Below are 16702 nucleotides of genomic sequence, written 5' to 3'. Positions count from 1 at the left end.
GGTATTAGTTAAGCCATGATGCACTGCATCAAAGAGATTTACACAGGTGTGTCCTATCTCAAATCTAATGTTTAGGCTACATGCATTTACTACCCAGCATGCAGAAACAATTTATTTGCACCCCTTGTATTGCACCATGGTTTGTCCAGGAGCAAGGTTACTCACAATGGAAACAGGAGCTCAATACCCAGACACTACCAAGACAAGGCTGACTCTTAAAGTTCAGCGTCAGAGCAAGAATAAGACTTGTAAGGGATGCCACAGAGAGTCCAAGGGGTTTATTTATGAAGAGTTGGGATGTAAAACCCCACCCTTCTGAGGGTGTTTATGCCCAATATTTAAAAGGGCAATGCTTTACTAGCTGTGTCTTGCTAGTAAAATCATTGCCCTTTTAAAAAATTGTGCATAAACACGCTCAGAAGTGTCATGTTTTACAACCCGACTCTTTGTAAATAAACCCCCAAATATCACTTTCAGTGGCTGAGACTGGAGTAAAGTGCACCATGCAAACAACTGACCTATATGGAATGGGGAGCTGAATAAAGACAAGACACTGCACCTGCCATAGGACAGTGCAAATGCCAATGGTGCACCGAAGGTGGGCTGTTTGGGAATACAAGCAGTGTTCCGCCGTTCACAAGCAATAAAGTGGGCATTCCAGTACTTGCACATTCAGGTGAATGTTAGTGCACAAGAGAAAGTCTGAAACTAGAATTTGTAGCATCCACCTCTGAATCGGGCCCAATGCGAAAAGAGGTGTATCCCTTGGTTAAAATTCACTAATATTAATATAGTGGACATGTTGGGGTATTGGAGAAGTAGACAATGGTACACGGCAGTTTACTAAATATACTGCTGCTTATATTTGTAAATACAGTAATATGTTAGTGCATTCTCATATTTGATGTAAAAAAATAAGTTAGAGAGAACCTTTGTTCAAGTAACTGGACATATGTATTATTGTTGCTGTACTGAAGAAGTTAAACGTGTATGCAGTGTTTACGAGGGAGTCTAAGGTGATGCCGAGGAGACAGTGCAGCGTATATTGGCGATTTCAACAACAGCTCAGCTGCTTTAATAGAAAAGCCGCAGGGCGAGAAGCGGACAGGAAAACAGGCGGAGCATATAAGTGTGATCTCTGCCTACCAAAAGTTGTCAGTCAGCAAGGGTGAGGGTCACAGCTTGTCTACCATGAGTTCCTAACTATAAGTGCAGTCGCAGGAGGTGGAGAGTGCTCTGAGCCAGTCAGAGATTTCCACAGCAGCTAATTGTCAGCAGGGTTGGCTGTGTGTGACGAAGGAAGCACCCATGCGGGGGAAGCGAGCTGAAAGGTCAATCGGGCAGAGGCATTCACTTCAGTGCTATGCGATCGCATTGCCCTGCCAGTTCAGAGCAGTGCCTGCACGTGCGCACTGGGCAGGAAATCATCATCCATACTGAATAAGGCCCATAGCTGCCTGCTAATTCTTTTCACAGTACCTGGCTCAGTGTACTGTAGTTTATAGCCATCTGCCACATCTCTTCATGGAAATGAACCATTCAACAAAGCTATAACCAGTTTATAATTCTATAACTTACAGCAGATATTTTCAACCTATTACAACTCACAGTACACTGAACAAGATCTAACTATTGCCAAGGCACACCAAGGCACACTTTTTTAAAATTCAAATATAATGGTGATGCATGGTGCAGTTGTGTGTGTCAGAATCAGACTCAGCTTTATTGGCCAGGTATACTTGCGTATACTAGGAATTTATCTTTGGTTTGCTATACAACAGCCAAGTAGTTAACAGATCAGCAGGTTGGTGGGAGGGGAGCAAGTAAAGTCAGACAGATATGTATACCGTAGGGACACAAGTGAGTTACATGTACGTCTAGTCAGTCAATGTTCAGGAGTTCAGCAGGCGGACCTCTTGGGGAAAGAAACTTTTGAGGCTTCTGGTGGACCCGGCGGAGACGGCTCTGTAACGCCTGCCTGAAGGAAGCAAGTTAAATATGCTGTGGCCGGGGTGTATCTAGTCCTTTACTATCTTCGTTGCGCACTTTTTAGCTCTGGACAGGTACAGGTCCAGGACTGAGGGAAGGTCAGCCCCGATGATTTTCTCTGCGGTTCTGACCATCTTTTGGAGCCTGTATCTGTCCCTCGCGCTAGCGGAGCTGTACCATACCAGTCCACAATAGCGGAGTAGAATAGGAGCAGAAGCTTCTGTGGGATGTTGAACTTCCTTAGTTGCCTGAGGAAGAACAACCTCTGCTGCGCTTTCCCGACAGTGGCGTCAGCGTTGGACCCCCATTTAAGGTCCCAGGAGATTGTGGTCCCAAGGAACTTGAAGGAGTCCACTAGCGATACCACACTGTCAGCAATCGTTAGCGGAGGTGCACTAGCTGACTTCTTCCTGTAGTCCACTATCATCTCAACACTTTTGACGGGGTTGAGCTCAAGGTTGTTGTGGCTGCACCACTGGGCCAACCAGTCCCATGTCCGGATGCAGCTTATCCATAGGTTACGCCTGAGCCACGTCTGAGGCCAGAAGAGCCCAACACTGCCCGAGCCCAAAATTAGAACTAGCTCTGCAGCCACTAAACCCACCAGTATTGATCGTTCCAGGGTCTCAGTAGCGGCAAAACACTGACGGGCCTGGCTCTGCTTCTATGGCAGCACACCTGGAGACTGCTCACGGCACACTAGTGTGCCACGGCACAGTGCTTGAAAAACACTGCTGTAGCATATGCAGAATAATTGGTAAAATGATGAGCGCTTGGAGAACAAATTAAAACTATGTGGCACCTGTAAAAAAGATTTTTGTTAGCGTATGTTTACAGCTCTTTTTAGGAGCTTTGTATGCGGTAAGCACAGTCCATGAGAGATCTAGCTTTCCCTACCTCACTACCAGTCCACGGGATTCCTCAGCCTGATGGTATGAATAGCTGTCCGTGGTGTAGATGTTCTTCTCCTCCACCGCTGCGTCCAGCGGGGAGGCGGAGTGTGGCGGGGTTTCAGCGGGTGACGTCACTCGGCGGCGTCTGATCTCTCTGGCGGCAGTGTGTCTTCGTGATACCGCTATCCACCAACGCGTTTCGTGCTTTTACTAGCACTTCATCAAGGTAGGATATTTGGTAAAAATTAGTCCTTTTTATACATAAAACTTTATTAGTCCAAAAACGGAAAACGTGTCACTTCCGGTTACTTCCGGACCGGAAGTGATGTAAAATATGCGGGAACCGCATGGTAAAATTGCCACATTACTTTCTATGGGGCAGATTGGATCTTTCAAAATTAAATTTATACAGGTGCCACTGTGAATCCATTTATGTCAGTATTATTATGAAAGGAATATTAAGAATAACAAAAATAATAAAAATTAAAATTAAAAATGTTTTCATAAAAAGACGTTCAGTTCAATGTCTATATTATGTCCCTTTGGATACAGAGTTTTTAACTCGAAAATCCATCTGCTCTCGTTTTTCTTCAGGGTTGTAGTAATATCTCCACCTCTCCAATCTTTTTTTATTTTTTGAATTGGCAGGAAGGTTAGCCCTGTTGGATCTTTATTATGTTTCTCCAAGAAGTGATTAGATAGACTGTGTGTGTTTTTAATCCTTTTAATACATTGTAAATATGTTCGGCAAACCTGATTTTTGCCTTTCTTTTTGTTTGGCCTACATATTGATATCCACATGGGCAGGTTGCTATGTAGATCACGCCTTCTGTTTCACATGTGAGATGGTCCTGAATTTTATATGTTTTCTTTGTGGTGTATGATGTAAAGTCAGTCACTGGTTTAGTTGATTTTTCTTTTGCATTTTTACATGCTTTACATTGTAGACATCTAAAGTATCCTTTAGTGGTCATCCCATGTTGAGAATTTTCATTCTTCAAGAAACTGGAAGTGGTTAACTGTTTAATATTTTTTGCCTTTCGGTATACTACTTGCGGTTTACTTGGAAGTATGGGTCGTAATACTTCGTCTAGTAGCAAGATGTGCCAGTGAGATTTCATCATATTTTCAATCACATTGATGTTACTGTTGAATTGAGTGATAAAGGGAATGGAGTACTTCAGATTTTTGTTCTTTTCTCTGTATCTCAGGAGTTCTTTCCTCTCCATTTCTTCTGTCTTGGCTATTTCTTGTTTCAACTTTTCTCGTTGATATCCCTTTTCCATAAATTTGGACATCATTTCTTGACTTTGTTCTTTGAATATCTGCAAGTCTGTGCAATTTCTTCTGATCCGTTGGAATTGGCCTCTCGGAATGTTTGAGATCCAATTTCTGTGATGGTTACTCGTAGTGGGGAGCATATTGTTTCCGCTTACTTTTTTATATGAGTTTTTGTTTGTATTGTTTGATCGATGATGTATATTTCTAAATCCAGAAAAACCACTTGATCTTTACTTGAAGTTGTCTCGAATTCTAAATTGATGTTGTTGTTATTGATATATGTCTTGAATTGTTCCAGTTTGTCTTGTGTTCCACCCCATATAAAGAAAACATCATCAATATAGCGGTACCAGCATATGAGGAATTCCGTATATTCATTCTTTACCCAGATATTGTCATCCTCCCATTTAGCGAGAAAAAGATTGTCGTAACTTGGTGCCAGGGGGGTTCCCATCGCTGTACCGCACTTTTGCAGGTAGAAGATGTTGTTATTCCAGAAATAGTTATGTGTAAGTACAAATTCTATATTGGCCATAATAAAATTCACTTGCTGATTGGGTAATTGTGATGTATTTGATAGGATTGATCTTGTATGGGAACAGCCTTTTTCGTGTAGTATGCAAGTGTAAAGTGATTTTATATCTGTAGTGCATAGAATATAATTCTCATTCCACTGTATGCTTTCCAGTTTCTGTAAAATGCTTGTAGTATCACGGAGATAACTTTTTTGTTCAGTAACCAATGATTGTAAAAAATAGTCCGTGTATTTGGACAAATTTGATGTTAATGAGTTTATTCCGGATACTATTGGTCGGCCGGGAGGATTATGGAGATCTTTGTGAATTTTTGGTAGGCAGTAAAACGTGGGTATTTTTGGATGTTTTTGAAGAATGAAATCATATTCCTTTTTACTTAGAATTCCTAATTGTAGTCCTTCTTCCAAATGTATCTCCAATTCTTGAATGAACTGGCTGGTAGGGTCTTGTGTGAGGACTTCGTAGGTTGTTCTATCTGCGAGAAGTCTTTCTACTTCCTTTTCGTACATCTCTCTTCCCATAATGACCATTCCACCGCCTTTGTCGGCAGGTTTTATTACGATACTTTTGTCTTCCTTCAACTCTCTTATCGCCTCTTTTTCTGCTTTGGATATGTTTTGTTTGATTTTCTGTTGTTCAGGTATCTTGTCTATTTCTTCCTCGAGTAATTTCTTGAATGTTTCAATGTGTGATGTCTTGCAATACGTAGGATTAAATGTGGATGTTGGTCTTAGAGTGGAGTGGAGAAATTGGTCCTCTGGGGAGTCAGTTGATCTCCTTTGATCTTCCTTTGCGAAGTGTTTCTTTATACATATCTTTCTTATGAATTTTTGAACATCTATATAGAGGTCAAATTTGTTGATTCCAGACTGTGGGGCAAATTTCAGACCCTTTTTTAGCACTTTTACTTGAGGTTCTGTTAGGATTTTATCACTTAGGTTATAGATGGTAGTTTGTTCTGTTATTTGTAGGTCTTTCTTCATGCCCCTGTTGCCTCCTCTCTTGCCCCTTCTTCTGTATATTCTCTTTCTCTGGGTTTCTTGTTCCTTGGTGTCTCCACATCGGGGGGTTTCTTGATGGCGTGATTCATGTCTAAAAAATCATCCTCAATTCCCTCTGAGTCTTCTTCACTCTCACAATGGTTTCTTTTTGTCGAAAACTTTCTTGATTGTTGTGTCTTTTCTAAATTTTTGTTTTGTATAGCTTGTAGTAGTGATCTGTATTGATTATCCTCTTCTTGAATTGCTTGTTGTTGTCCTTGTTTGTATGAGGTCAGCACGGTTCTGTAATTATTCGTATAGGAGAAATTCTTCTTGTTATATGGCTGATAGTTTCTATTTCTTGGCGTTTTTGGATAGGTTTTGATTAGTGGTTCTTTCCATCTTCCTTGAAGGGGTTGCTGTCTTGTTGTGTTGTTTTGACGTGAATCTTGATTTTTTTGTTCATTCCATCTGTAATTCTGGTAACTCTGTTCTTGATTTCCTTGCGGTTTTTTCCACTTTGGTTCATAGTTTGATTTTATTTGCTGTGTGGTTCTTTTTGTATTGTTATGTATTTTGAATTGTTCTTGTTCTTCTACATCTCTTTTAAATTTTCTTTGTTTCTGAAGGGTGATGTCTTCCTCTAATTTTCCTATCTTATACTCATACTTTGAAAAAGTATGTTGAAAACGGAATGATACCGAGGGGACTCCTTCTAAATAAAACACCTACATTTCTTCCCACCCAAACGAATTTCTATGAAAAATGGAATAACACGCTAGACAAATGTTCCACAGATTTTATCAAACTAATCATCGAGGATAGAGAAATTACAATGAACATCAATGAAAACATTCAAGTTTATGAGAAGAAGTTCGCATCATTGTCCAATATGGAGGACTTCAAGAATTTGATGAAGATGACTAACGATAAGATAGGAAAATTAGAGGAAGACATCACCCTTCAGAAACAAAGAAAATTTAAAAGAGATGTAGAAGAACAAGAACAATTCAAAATACATAACAATACAAAAAGAACCACACAGCAAATAAAATCAAACTATGAACCAAAGTGGAAAAAACCGCAAGGAAATCAAGAACAGAGTTACCAGAATTACAGATGGAATGAACAAAAAAATCAAGATTCACGTCAAAACAACACAACAAGACAGCAACCCCTTCAAGGAAGATGGAAAGAACCACTAATCAAAACCTATCCAAAAACGCCAAGAAATAGAAACTATCAGCCATATAACAATAAGAATTTCTCCTATACGAATAATTACAGAACCGTGCTGACCTCATACAAACAAGGACAACAACAAGCAATTCAAGAAGAGGATAATCAATACAGATCACTACTACAAACTATACAAAACAAAAATTTAGAAAAGACACAACAATCAAGAAAGTTTTCGACAAAAAGAAACCATTGTGAGAGTGAAGAAGACTCAGAGGGAATTGAGGATGATTTTTTAGACATGAATCACGCCATCAAGAAACCCCCCGATGTGGAGACACCAAGGAACAAGAAACCCAGAGAAAGAGAATATACAGAAGAAGGGGCAAGAGAGGAGGCAACAGGGGCAAGAAGAAAGACCTACAAATAACAGAACAAACTACCATCTATAACCTAAGTGATAAAATCCTAACAGAACCTCAAGTAAAAGTGCTAAAAAAGGGTCTGAAATTTGCCCCACAGTCTGGAATCAACAAATTTGACCTCTATATAGATGTTCAAAAATTCATAAGAAAGATATGTATAAAGAAACACTTCGCAAAGGAAGATCAAAGGAGATCAACTGACTCCCCAGAGGACCAATTTCTCCACTCCACTCTAAGACCAACATCCACATTTAATCCTACGTATTGCAAGACATCACACATTGAAACATTCAAGAAATTACTCGAGGAAGAAATAGACAAGATACCTGAACAACAGAAAATCAAACAAAACATATCCAAAGCAGAAAAAGAGGCGATAAGAGAGTTGAAGGAAGACAAAAGTATCGTAATAAAACCTGCCGACAAAGGCGGTGGAATGGTCATTATGGGAAGAGAGATGTACGAAAAGGAAGTAGAAAGACTTCTCGCAGATAGAACAACCTACGAAGTCCTCACACAAGACCCTACCAGCCAGTTCATTCAAGAATTGGAGATACATTTGGAAGAAGGACTACAATTAGGAATTCTAAATAAAAAGGAATATGATTTCATTCTTCAAAAACATCCAAAAATACCCACGTTTTACTGCCTACCAAAAATTCACAAAGATCTCCATAATCCTCCCGGCCGACCAATAGTATCCGGAATAAACTCATTAACATCAAATTTGTCCAAATACACGGACTATTTTTTACAATCATTGGTTACTGAACAAAAAAGTTATCTCCGTGATACTACAAGCATTTTACAGAAACTGGAAAGCATACAGTGGAATGAGAATTATATTCTATGCACTACAGATATAAAATCACTTTACACTTGCATACTACACGAAAAAGGCTGTTCCCATACAAGATCCATCCTATCAAATACATCACAATTACCCAATCAGCAAGTGAATTTTATTATGGCCAATATAGAATTTGTACTTACACATAACTATTTCTGGAATAACAACATCTTCTACCTGCAAAAGTGCGGTACAGCGATGGGAACCCCCTGGCACCAAGTTACGCCAATCTTTTTTTCGCTAAATGGGAGGATGACAATATCTGGGTAAAGAATGAATATACGGAATTCCTCATATGCTGGTACCGCTATATTGATGATGTTTTCTTTATATGGGGTGGAACACAAGACAAACTGGAACAATTCAAGACATATCAATAACAACAACATCAATTTAGAATTCGAGACAACTTCAAGTAAAGATCAAGTGGTTTTTCTGGATTTAGAAATATACATCTTCGATCAAACAATACAAACAAAAACTCATATAAAAAAAGTAAGCGGAAACAATATGCTCCCCACTACGAGTAACCATCACAGAAATTGGATCTCAAACATTCCGAGAGGCCAATTCCAACGGATCAGAAGAAATTGCACAGACTTGCAGATATTCAAAGAACAAAGTCAAGAAATTATGTCCAAATTTATGGAAAAGGGATATCAACGAGAAAAGTTGAAACAAGAAATAGCCAAGACAGAAGAAATGGAGAGGAAAGAACTCCTGAGATACAGAGAAAAGAACAAAAATCTGAAGTACTCCATTCCCTTTATCACTCAATTCAACAGTAACATCAATGTGATTGAAGATATGATGAAATCTCACTGGCACATCTTGCTACTAGACGAAGTATTACGACCCATACTTCCAAGTAAACCGCAAGTAGTATACCGAAAGGCAAAAAATATTAAACAGTTAACCACTTCCAGTTTCTTGAAGAATGAAAATTCTCAACATGGGATGACCACTAAAGGATACTTTAGATGTCTACAATGTAAAGCATGTAAAAATGCAAAAGAAAAATCAACTAAACCAGTGACTGACTTTACATCATACACCACAAAGAAAACATATAAAATTCAGGACCATCTCACATGTGAAACAGAAGACGTGATCTACATAGCAACCTGCCCATGTGGATATCAATATGTAGGCCAAACAAAAAGAAAGGCAAAAATCAGGTTTGCCGAACATATTTACAATGTATTAAAAGGATTAAAAACACACACAGTCTATCTAATCACTTCTTGGAGAAACATAATAAAGATCCAACAGGGCTACCCTTCCTGCCAATTCAAAAAATAAAAAAAGATTGGAGAGGTGGAGATATTACTACAACCCTGAAGAAAAACGAGAGCAGATGGATTTTCGAGTTAAAAACTCTGTATCCAAAGGGACATAATATAGACATTGAACTGAACGTCTTTTTATGAAAACATTTTTAATTTTTATTTTTATTATTTTTGTTATTCTTAATATTCCTTTCATAATAATACTGACATAAATGGATTCACAGTGGCACCTGTATAAATTTAATTTTGAAAGATCCAATCTGCCCCATAGAAAGTAATGTGGCAATTTTACCATGCGGTTCCCGCATATTTTACATCACTTCCGGTCCGGAAGTAACCGGAAGTGACACGTTTTCCGTTTTTGGACTAATAAAGTTTTATGTATAAAAAGGACTAATTTTTACCAAATATCCTACCTTGATGAAGTGCTAGTAAAAGCACGAAACGCGTTGGTGGATAGCGGTATCACGAAGACACACTGCCGCCAGAGAGATCAGACGCCGCCGAGTGACGTCACCCGCTGAAACCCCGCCACACTCCGCCTCCCCGCTGGACGCAGCGGTGGAGGAGAAGAACATCTACACCACGGACAGCTATTCATACCATCAGGCTGAGGAATCCCGTGGACTGGTAGTGAGGTAGGGAAAGCTAGATCTCTCATGGACTGTGCTTACCGCATACAAAGCTCCTAAAAAGAGCTGTAAACATACGCTAACAAAAATCTTTTTTACAGGTGCCACATAGTTTTAATTTGTTCTCCTAGCGCTCATCATTTTACCAGTCTTTCATTATTTTATTTGAGCTGCTGTAATAACACAAAAGCGCATGAAACACTATAATTCCATATGCAGAATAATACCAATCGGAATATGTTTGTGATTTTCACTCACAGGTTTACTCCGATTTTTTCATTGTTTTGTCCTTAATTGAGGTTATTACTGATACACTATAACAGTAACAAACAACATAACAACAGTGGAACTGGGTTCACACAAAGCCTTACATAGCCAAAGATAAATAGGGAAACCCTACAATAAAAACCTATACATATAATACAACTGTAAGGGTTGTGTCTGTACATAGACATTCTTTTTGAGAATTATACTTCTAGGGATAGTTTATGGACCATCAAGAAAAAAAAAAGGTGAAATTTAGTCTGTCTATTTGTCTGTACGTTCTGGCATCACACAAAAACTACTGTATGAATTGATATAGCATTTTCACTATTCTATAACTTAGTGACCTAGAAAAGAACTGAGGTATGTATGATCTCGATCTGACATCAGGGAGAGAAACAATAAAGAAAAAAAAAACGACGCTCGACACTCGGCACGTGCAGTGTGCAGGCTCCTCAAGTCCAAAAGGGATGTGGTTATGTGACCGCTGGTTGGGAGGCCGCCGGTCAAAATTCCGTCGCCGGCATCCTGAACACTAACTAGCCCGCCGGTTGGCATGCTGACCAACAGGAACTATTCCCACACGTGGGTGTCCACGGCACCAATAGAGTGGGAATAGAACCTGCGGCGAGCCAGCTGTGTGGCAAGCGTAGCAAGCCCGCAAGGGGCATCGTTGCACTCGCCACCCCCCTGCCGGCCATCTGACAGACGGGACCCCGGTGCGGTATGGTGACCGCCGGTCTCCCAACTGCTGGTCACCAGATACCAACCCATCCAAAATGACTATTGAGTATGAGTGGAATTTTTAACTCACTTAGTGCAGCTGGACTTCCAGCGTACAGCACTGCACTGAAAGTTGGTGTTCCGGTCATGCTTGATTCAGAAATTGAATCTGCCCAGGTTATACAACAGAACCCGACTTAGGGGGCAATGTAGACTGCATCACTGCAACAGCAGTGATCGCAGTCTGAATTATTATGTGGCGGGCGCACTGTGCATGTGTAGCCAATGAGGTGCAAAAGCATCTCACTGGTGCGATCGCCAACGACGTTAGAAAGCCGATGGTGGGGTGCAGTCCGGACAACGGAGGCATGTCCGGACCATTGGGGGGGAGCGCGTGATGTCACACGCAGCCGCTGTGACCCGGGACAGGGCGGTTAGCCCCCCGCCAGCGCGCAGGAGCTGCTCTGGCAGGGAGCTACTGTCACAACTGAGGGCCTGAGCTGACGGGAGGCAGCCTCAGTTGTAGGGGCTGAGATGTACCGGAACCTGGGAGGTTGTATCAGACCCCTGGACATGTAAGTAACATGAATAATAACTGCCCGAAGGCGTGACCACGACAACTTGGATAAAAGTCAATGATGTTTATTATGACAACTCCGCAACACAGCAGCAGTAAAAGAAAACGTAAAAGTCAGCAAAGAATAAATACAGTTCCTGGGTACTACAGGATGGCAGGAGCCACAGGGCACTGGTAGTGTGAGATAGTTCTTATGATCTTCTAGATGGAAAGTCCTTACCAGGCCCGACTGTAGCAATGGAGATAACCCAGGATTGTGCCAGCTGGTGTTCCAGGAAAAGCTGGGTTGCTGAAGATAAAACAGCTGCTGTGGATACTGGCTGGAACCAGACTGTTGTTAGCACGGAGTGGATACTGGCTGGAACCAGTTAAATAATAAATGAACTTGGGAGCGATGAAATATGAACTGAAATGTAGAACTTGAGAGCGGAGAAATAATAATACCGGTGGAGAGTGGTAAAGTGTAGAAAGGACACCGGCCCTTTAAGGGAAGCTGTACTCTGCTGGAAGCTGAGCTGGAAGCAGGTAATGTTGTAGCTGGAAACAGATGAATCCACAATGGATTGGAGAGTCAGGCTACACCGCAGGTGGAATGCTGGTGCGGGTCTCTATGGTGGAAGTCTTGAGACAGGAGCTGGAACCTGGAAGACAATCACAGGAGAGAGACAAACAGGAACTAGGTTTGACAACCAAAGCACTGACGCCTTCCTTGCTCAGGCACAGTGTATTTATACCCGCAGCAAGGAAGGGATTGGCTAGGCAATTATGCAGATTATCAATACTGAGAACAGATTGGTGGAAATGATCAGCTGACAGAATCCAAGATGGCTGCGCCCATGCAGACACTTGGAGGGAAGTTTGGTTTGTAATCCATGTGGTAATGAAAACAGTAATGGCGGCGCCGGCCACCGGAGACAGGAGGCGCCAGGCTGACAGATGCACATCCAACCACGCGGACACAGCGGAGGCCGCGGCTGACGTAATCGCCACTCAGACACTCTGCATGCAGAAGTTCAGGGACGGCGGCGGAGGCCGCGGGAGACGCCATGCCAGGTGTAATGTGGCGTTTACTGTGACAGCGTCCCAGAGTGACAGGAGAGGATACAGGAATGTACACATCAGGATAACAGATGGGATCCGGTCCTGGAGCGCTGAGCCAGCCTTAGGAGGCATCTGATGGGTAAGAAATGGCGTCCAGATACCCGGATCGTGACAGCTACTACTTGTCAGGTACAAAAGCATCGCCGGCGTGCAATTTTGCATTTGTACGTGTGCGGGGGGCTGGGTGTGTGAGTGTGTGTGTGTGGGGGGGGGTTAGGGCCTGACATGCGGGGCGGACTAGCCCTGTGATGGGCGCCGCCCCCGTATGTTAGAGAAACTGATCGTAGATGTGCTAAATTAAACACATCTACGATCAGCTCTGAATTACTCCCTTAAAGTGACTGCTCTGCAGAGGAATGTAGTTGAGGCAAAGTTTCTAACGGGATGTGATGCAGGTGAGACTGTGTTTGTACCATGTATACCCCGTATACCCATACATTTTTTCTTTTCAATCCATGCCCCTGCAGTTCCTGTAAGCATCTTCTTCGCTATGATGATCAACAAGTCACAGGGGCAAACACTCAGGGCTGCAGGTGTAGATCTTAGGACCAGTTGCTACACCCATAGCAGAGACGTCACTGTCACTGGTGACATCCGGGGAGGAGGGGATCGAGGAGGTAATGCAGTGCGCAATGGCAAAAGGGGGAGTGGTCTCGTGTGTAGGGGCATGGCCTTGTGGCCCGAATCTACATTTTGTTGCTCCGGGTGTCCTGGGGGTTATGGGCTGCACCCGGGGACTTGTCTGTGCGGTGCTGGCTCCTGCACAGTGACAGGAGCTGGGTGCTGCACGTAATGTCTCAGTGCAACTCCTGTCACTGAAGAGGTTCCGGAACTTTGGTGTCATCCTTTGGCGGGTGACACTCGGGTGCGGCCGCACCCACGTTGTGACGCCACTGACCCATGGGAAGCTTTACATGGCTTGCTCACATGTTTGTAGCCCCAAGAATATTTTGTGTTAATCCCTGAAGGAAAAACGGCAAATATTGTTTACAAATAAATTTTGTAATCAATGTGTAGAATATAAAATAAACATCACAATATTGCTTTGTAAAATTAGTTCTGCTGAGCGATAACAGACATCCACGCCAGCAAAGCCGCGGACAAATGCTAGTAATAAATAATATTCTCATTTGAATGTAATAGTTCATCTGAATGTAATTAGGTCAGTCATGTAAAAGACAACAGGGGCCTCAAACCAGAAATAGCCAGTCTTGGTCGGTCTGGTGCGGTGTGTGATGTCATACTGTGATGTCATAATGGCAACTGCCTATATCAGGGCTGTGCTGTTGCTGTCTTTTGCATATGCTTTCAGAGGCCTGGCACGGCATAGCACACTGGTAAAGGTTAGTGACTGGACAAAGATAAGGGCAGCTCTGTTCGAATCGTCGGCAGACTTTTAGCATGACTATTATAATATATGACTTATAACCTTGGGGATAGCATATTATTGGATAAAAACAAAATCTCACACCTACTGGGATAGTGCCGTTACTTAACAACCAGAAGCGGCTGCAAATGGGATATTTGAGATATTTTATAGAACGCTGTCTAGATGGGCCTATAATGTTCCTAATTAAATCTTTTATGTGCAGCCACACCTACGACATCTCCTTGGAGATGTTTGGTGAGCCTATAATGTTGCAAATTAAATCCTTTATACCCCTTTCATATCTCCAATGCCGGATCCCACTCAGGAAATGGAAACGAGTCCTTCCTGGGTGGGATCCGGCATTGGAGCCTTAGCACTGGCTTCCCAACCCGGAAATTTGCCGGGCCAGTTGCCATAGCGGCAGGGTGCGGAGCCGGAAGTGGGGGCGGGGGTCGAGGCGAACCTGGAAGATGATTTCATCTATGCACCGCCTCTCCCTATGTAGTAAACGGGTCGACCCGGGAACACGTTTACACTGCCACTGACTCGGTATTTAACCCAGGAAAAACCCTTTCTTTTTACCCGGGTGGATGTAGCCATGCTGATCATGGCTACATCGGAGGTAAATGTGCACCCTCGATGCTGCTATGCGTGTCTGCACCTAGCTGTGCCGAGCTGCGGCATTTAACGCTCCCATCAATGCGGATGGGGCACACACACATCTTAGACGTCCAGACGTACGCGGAGCGGTCGTGCCTAACAAGGACCAATTGCGGTAAGATGTAGCCATGACGAGAATGGCTACATTTGTACAGTTGTAATCCCTGTTAGAAACAGAAATGAATGCTATGGTGGTTATGACTGTCCCCTCCCCCCCCCCCCCCCCCCCCACTCCCATTAATCTCTTGCTCTCTGTTTTCACTCTCTCACCATTACCGTGTAGGTGCGTTTTTCTCCGGCCGGATGAATAGGTCAAAATACCTATAGCAGATTTGAGGCGACATAAGTGATGTCGGGGTTAGTCAAGGTTAGTGGGTGGGCCAGGGCTGGATCAAGCACTCGGGGGGCCCAGGGCACCCAAGAGAGGCAGGCCCCCCTGCTGACCACCAGCACCCCCCCCCCCATGCGCTGCTCACCTTACCTGGTCACAGGCAAGAGGGGGAGAAGAGAAGAGACACCAGGCTGCCGGGGCAGGAGGGATCCACGCTGAGAGCGGCTGTGCATGCGGCTTGATCCCCCCTCCTCTTGGGCAGCACGGTCAGGGACTGAGTCAAGTAATCTCCAGCCGCCAGCAGCATCTCTCCTGGCAGCAGCGAAGACTGGAGATTGCTTGACTCAGTCCCTGACCGTAGTTGCCCTAAGAGGAGGGGGGAGCAAGCCGCATGCACAGTCGCACTCCTCCCCTGGCAGCGTGGATCCTGAAGAGCGGTGCAGCGCTCCAGCCGGGGGAGGGGGGGCCTTTAGACAGAGGGGCCCGGGGTACCGACCCTCTGGGCACCCCCCTTAATCCGGCTCTGGGGTGGACTGGTGGTCTAGGCAAACTCTACATAGTCTCTTAATGCCTAGTGGGACGGGCAGTCCTTCAGCCATGGGTCCCAAGAGGTTTCCTCCACAAGGGGTTTTTTCCTCTCCTGAGTGCTGAAGGATGACTCTTCATGAGTCATGAGGCTTCTGCCATCTTGTTCCTCTTATAGGACAAGTTTGTAAGATTACTGGACCAATCTTAGTCCGAAATTCCCTTTTTTAGAATGCAGAGTAAATAATAATATTAATAATTACAAAATAATAATAATAATAATCATAAGAAGAAATAAAATAAAACATTTATTTTTTTAAATATATTTTGCTTGAAGTTGTCTGTATTAATAACTTATCTGAAAAGGTGAAGAAATGACACATATTTGGGGAGACAAATATATTAGAAGAGTTCAGAACCATGTATCGTTTATTCTACACTAGAGAGTACAAGGCAAGGCAGCCATGTTGGGTGCACTACATAGGTTACACTGTGTGATAAGCAAAACATGACAGTAAGGCATACAAGGGTAAAATGAAAAGCAACTAGGGGGCGTGGCCACGGCAGCAAGGGAGTAGGACACTGTTTCCTGGAGCTCCCTGGCCCAACATTCTAACTGCCCATCCTGACACGCTACAAGCAGCTTTTTTGCTCTCCCTGTACCCTTACCCACTCCAGCAGCCGGTGGTGTCCTGTAGTCCTGCTCCGAGCTTATCCTGCCTGCGGCAGCCGTATATTCAGTCCTCCGGCCTGTGCCTCCTGCATGTCCCCGGGACGCGGCTTCTACCGCCTGTGGCTTGTCTAGCATCCTCCGGTGCTGGGTTGGCGGTCCGGTCTCCCTGTAGTCAGTGGCCCTGAGCGGAATCTGCCCTGATCGAGTGCTGCACTGGGCTCCTGTGGAGGATCTAGTGCTTTGGCGGCCATTTTGGAAGACTTCACTACACTGCATGTTACAGCCTGTCTGCACGTGGCTTCTGTGAGGAGGCTGTGTTCCTGGATGCCTGAGGGGAATTGCTACCTCTGTTTCAGTGAGTTCACAGTGCTCTGTCACTGACTTTGTCCTCTCATTATTCTACATTCTACCTCCCAGCCTGTGGA

At 43.4% G+C, this 16702-nt stretch overlaps 1 protein-coding gene and 1 long non-coding RNA gene across 3 annotated transcripts in view; one reads left to right on the top strand and one right to left on the bottom strand.

Annotated features, from left to right (window-relative positions):
* CDH22 (cadherin 22) overlaps window positions 1-16702 on the bottom strand; it is a 464550-nt gene that overhangs the window by 280912 nt on the left and 166936 nt on the right. The window lies entirely within an intron of this gene.
* The window catches only part of LOC135057884 (uncharacterized), a 33493-nt gene continuing 30820 nt past the window's right edge, over window positions 14030-16702 (top strand). The window contains exon 1 of the long non-coding RNA XR_010244437.1: window positions 14030-14062. This is a non-coding gene — a long non-coding RNA (uncharacterized LOC135057884). The remainder of the gene's footprint in view (window positions 14063-16702) is intronic.

This window comes from Pseudophryne corroboree, chromosome 3 (assembly GCF_028390025.1).
Source record: "Pseudophryne corroboree isolate aPseCor3 chromosome 3, aPseCor3.hap2, whole genome shotgun sequence".
NCBI classification, from domain to species: Eukaryota; Metazoa; Chordata; class Amphibia; order Anura; family Myobatrachidae; genus Pseudophryne; species Pseudophryne corroboree.
Note: the sequence above shows the minus strand (reverse complement) of the source record. Positions and strands in the feature narration are given on the sequence as shown.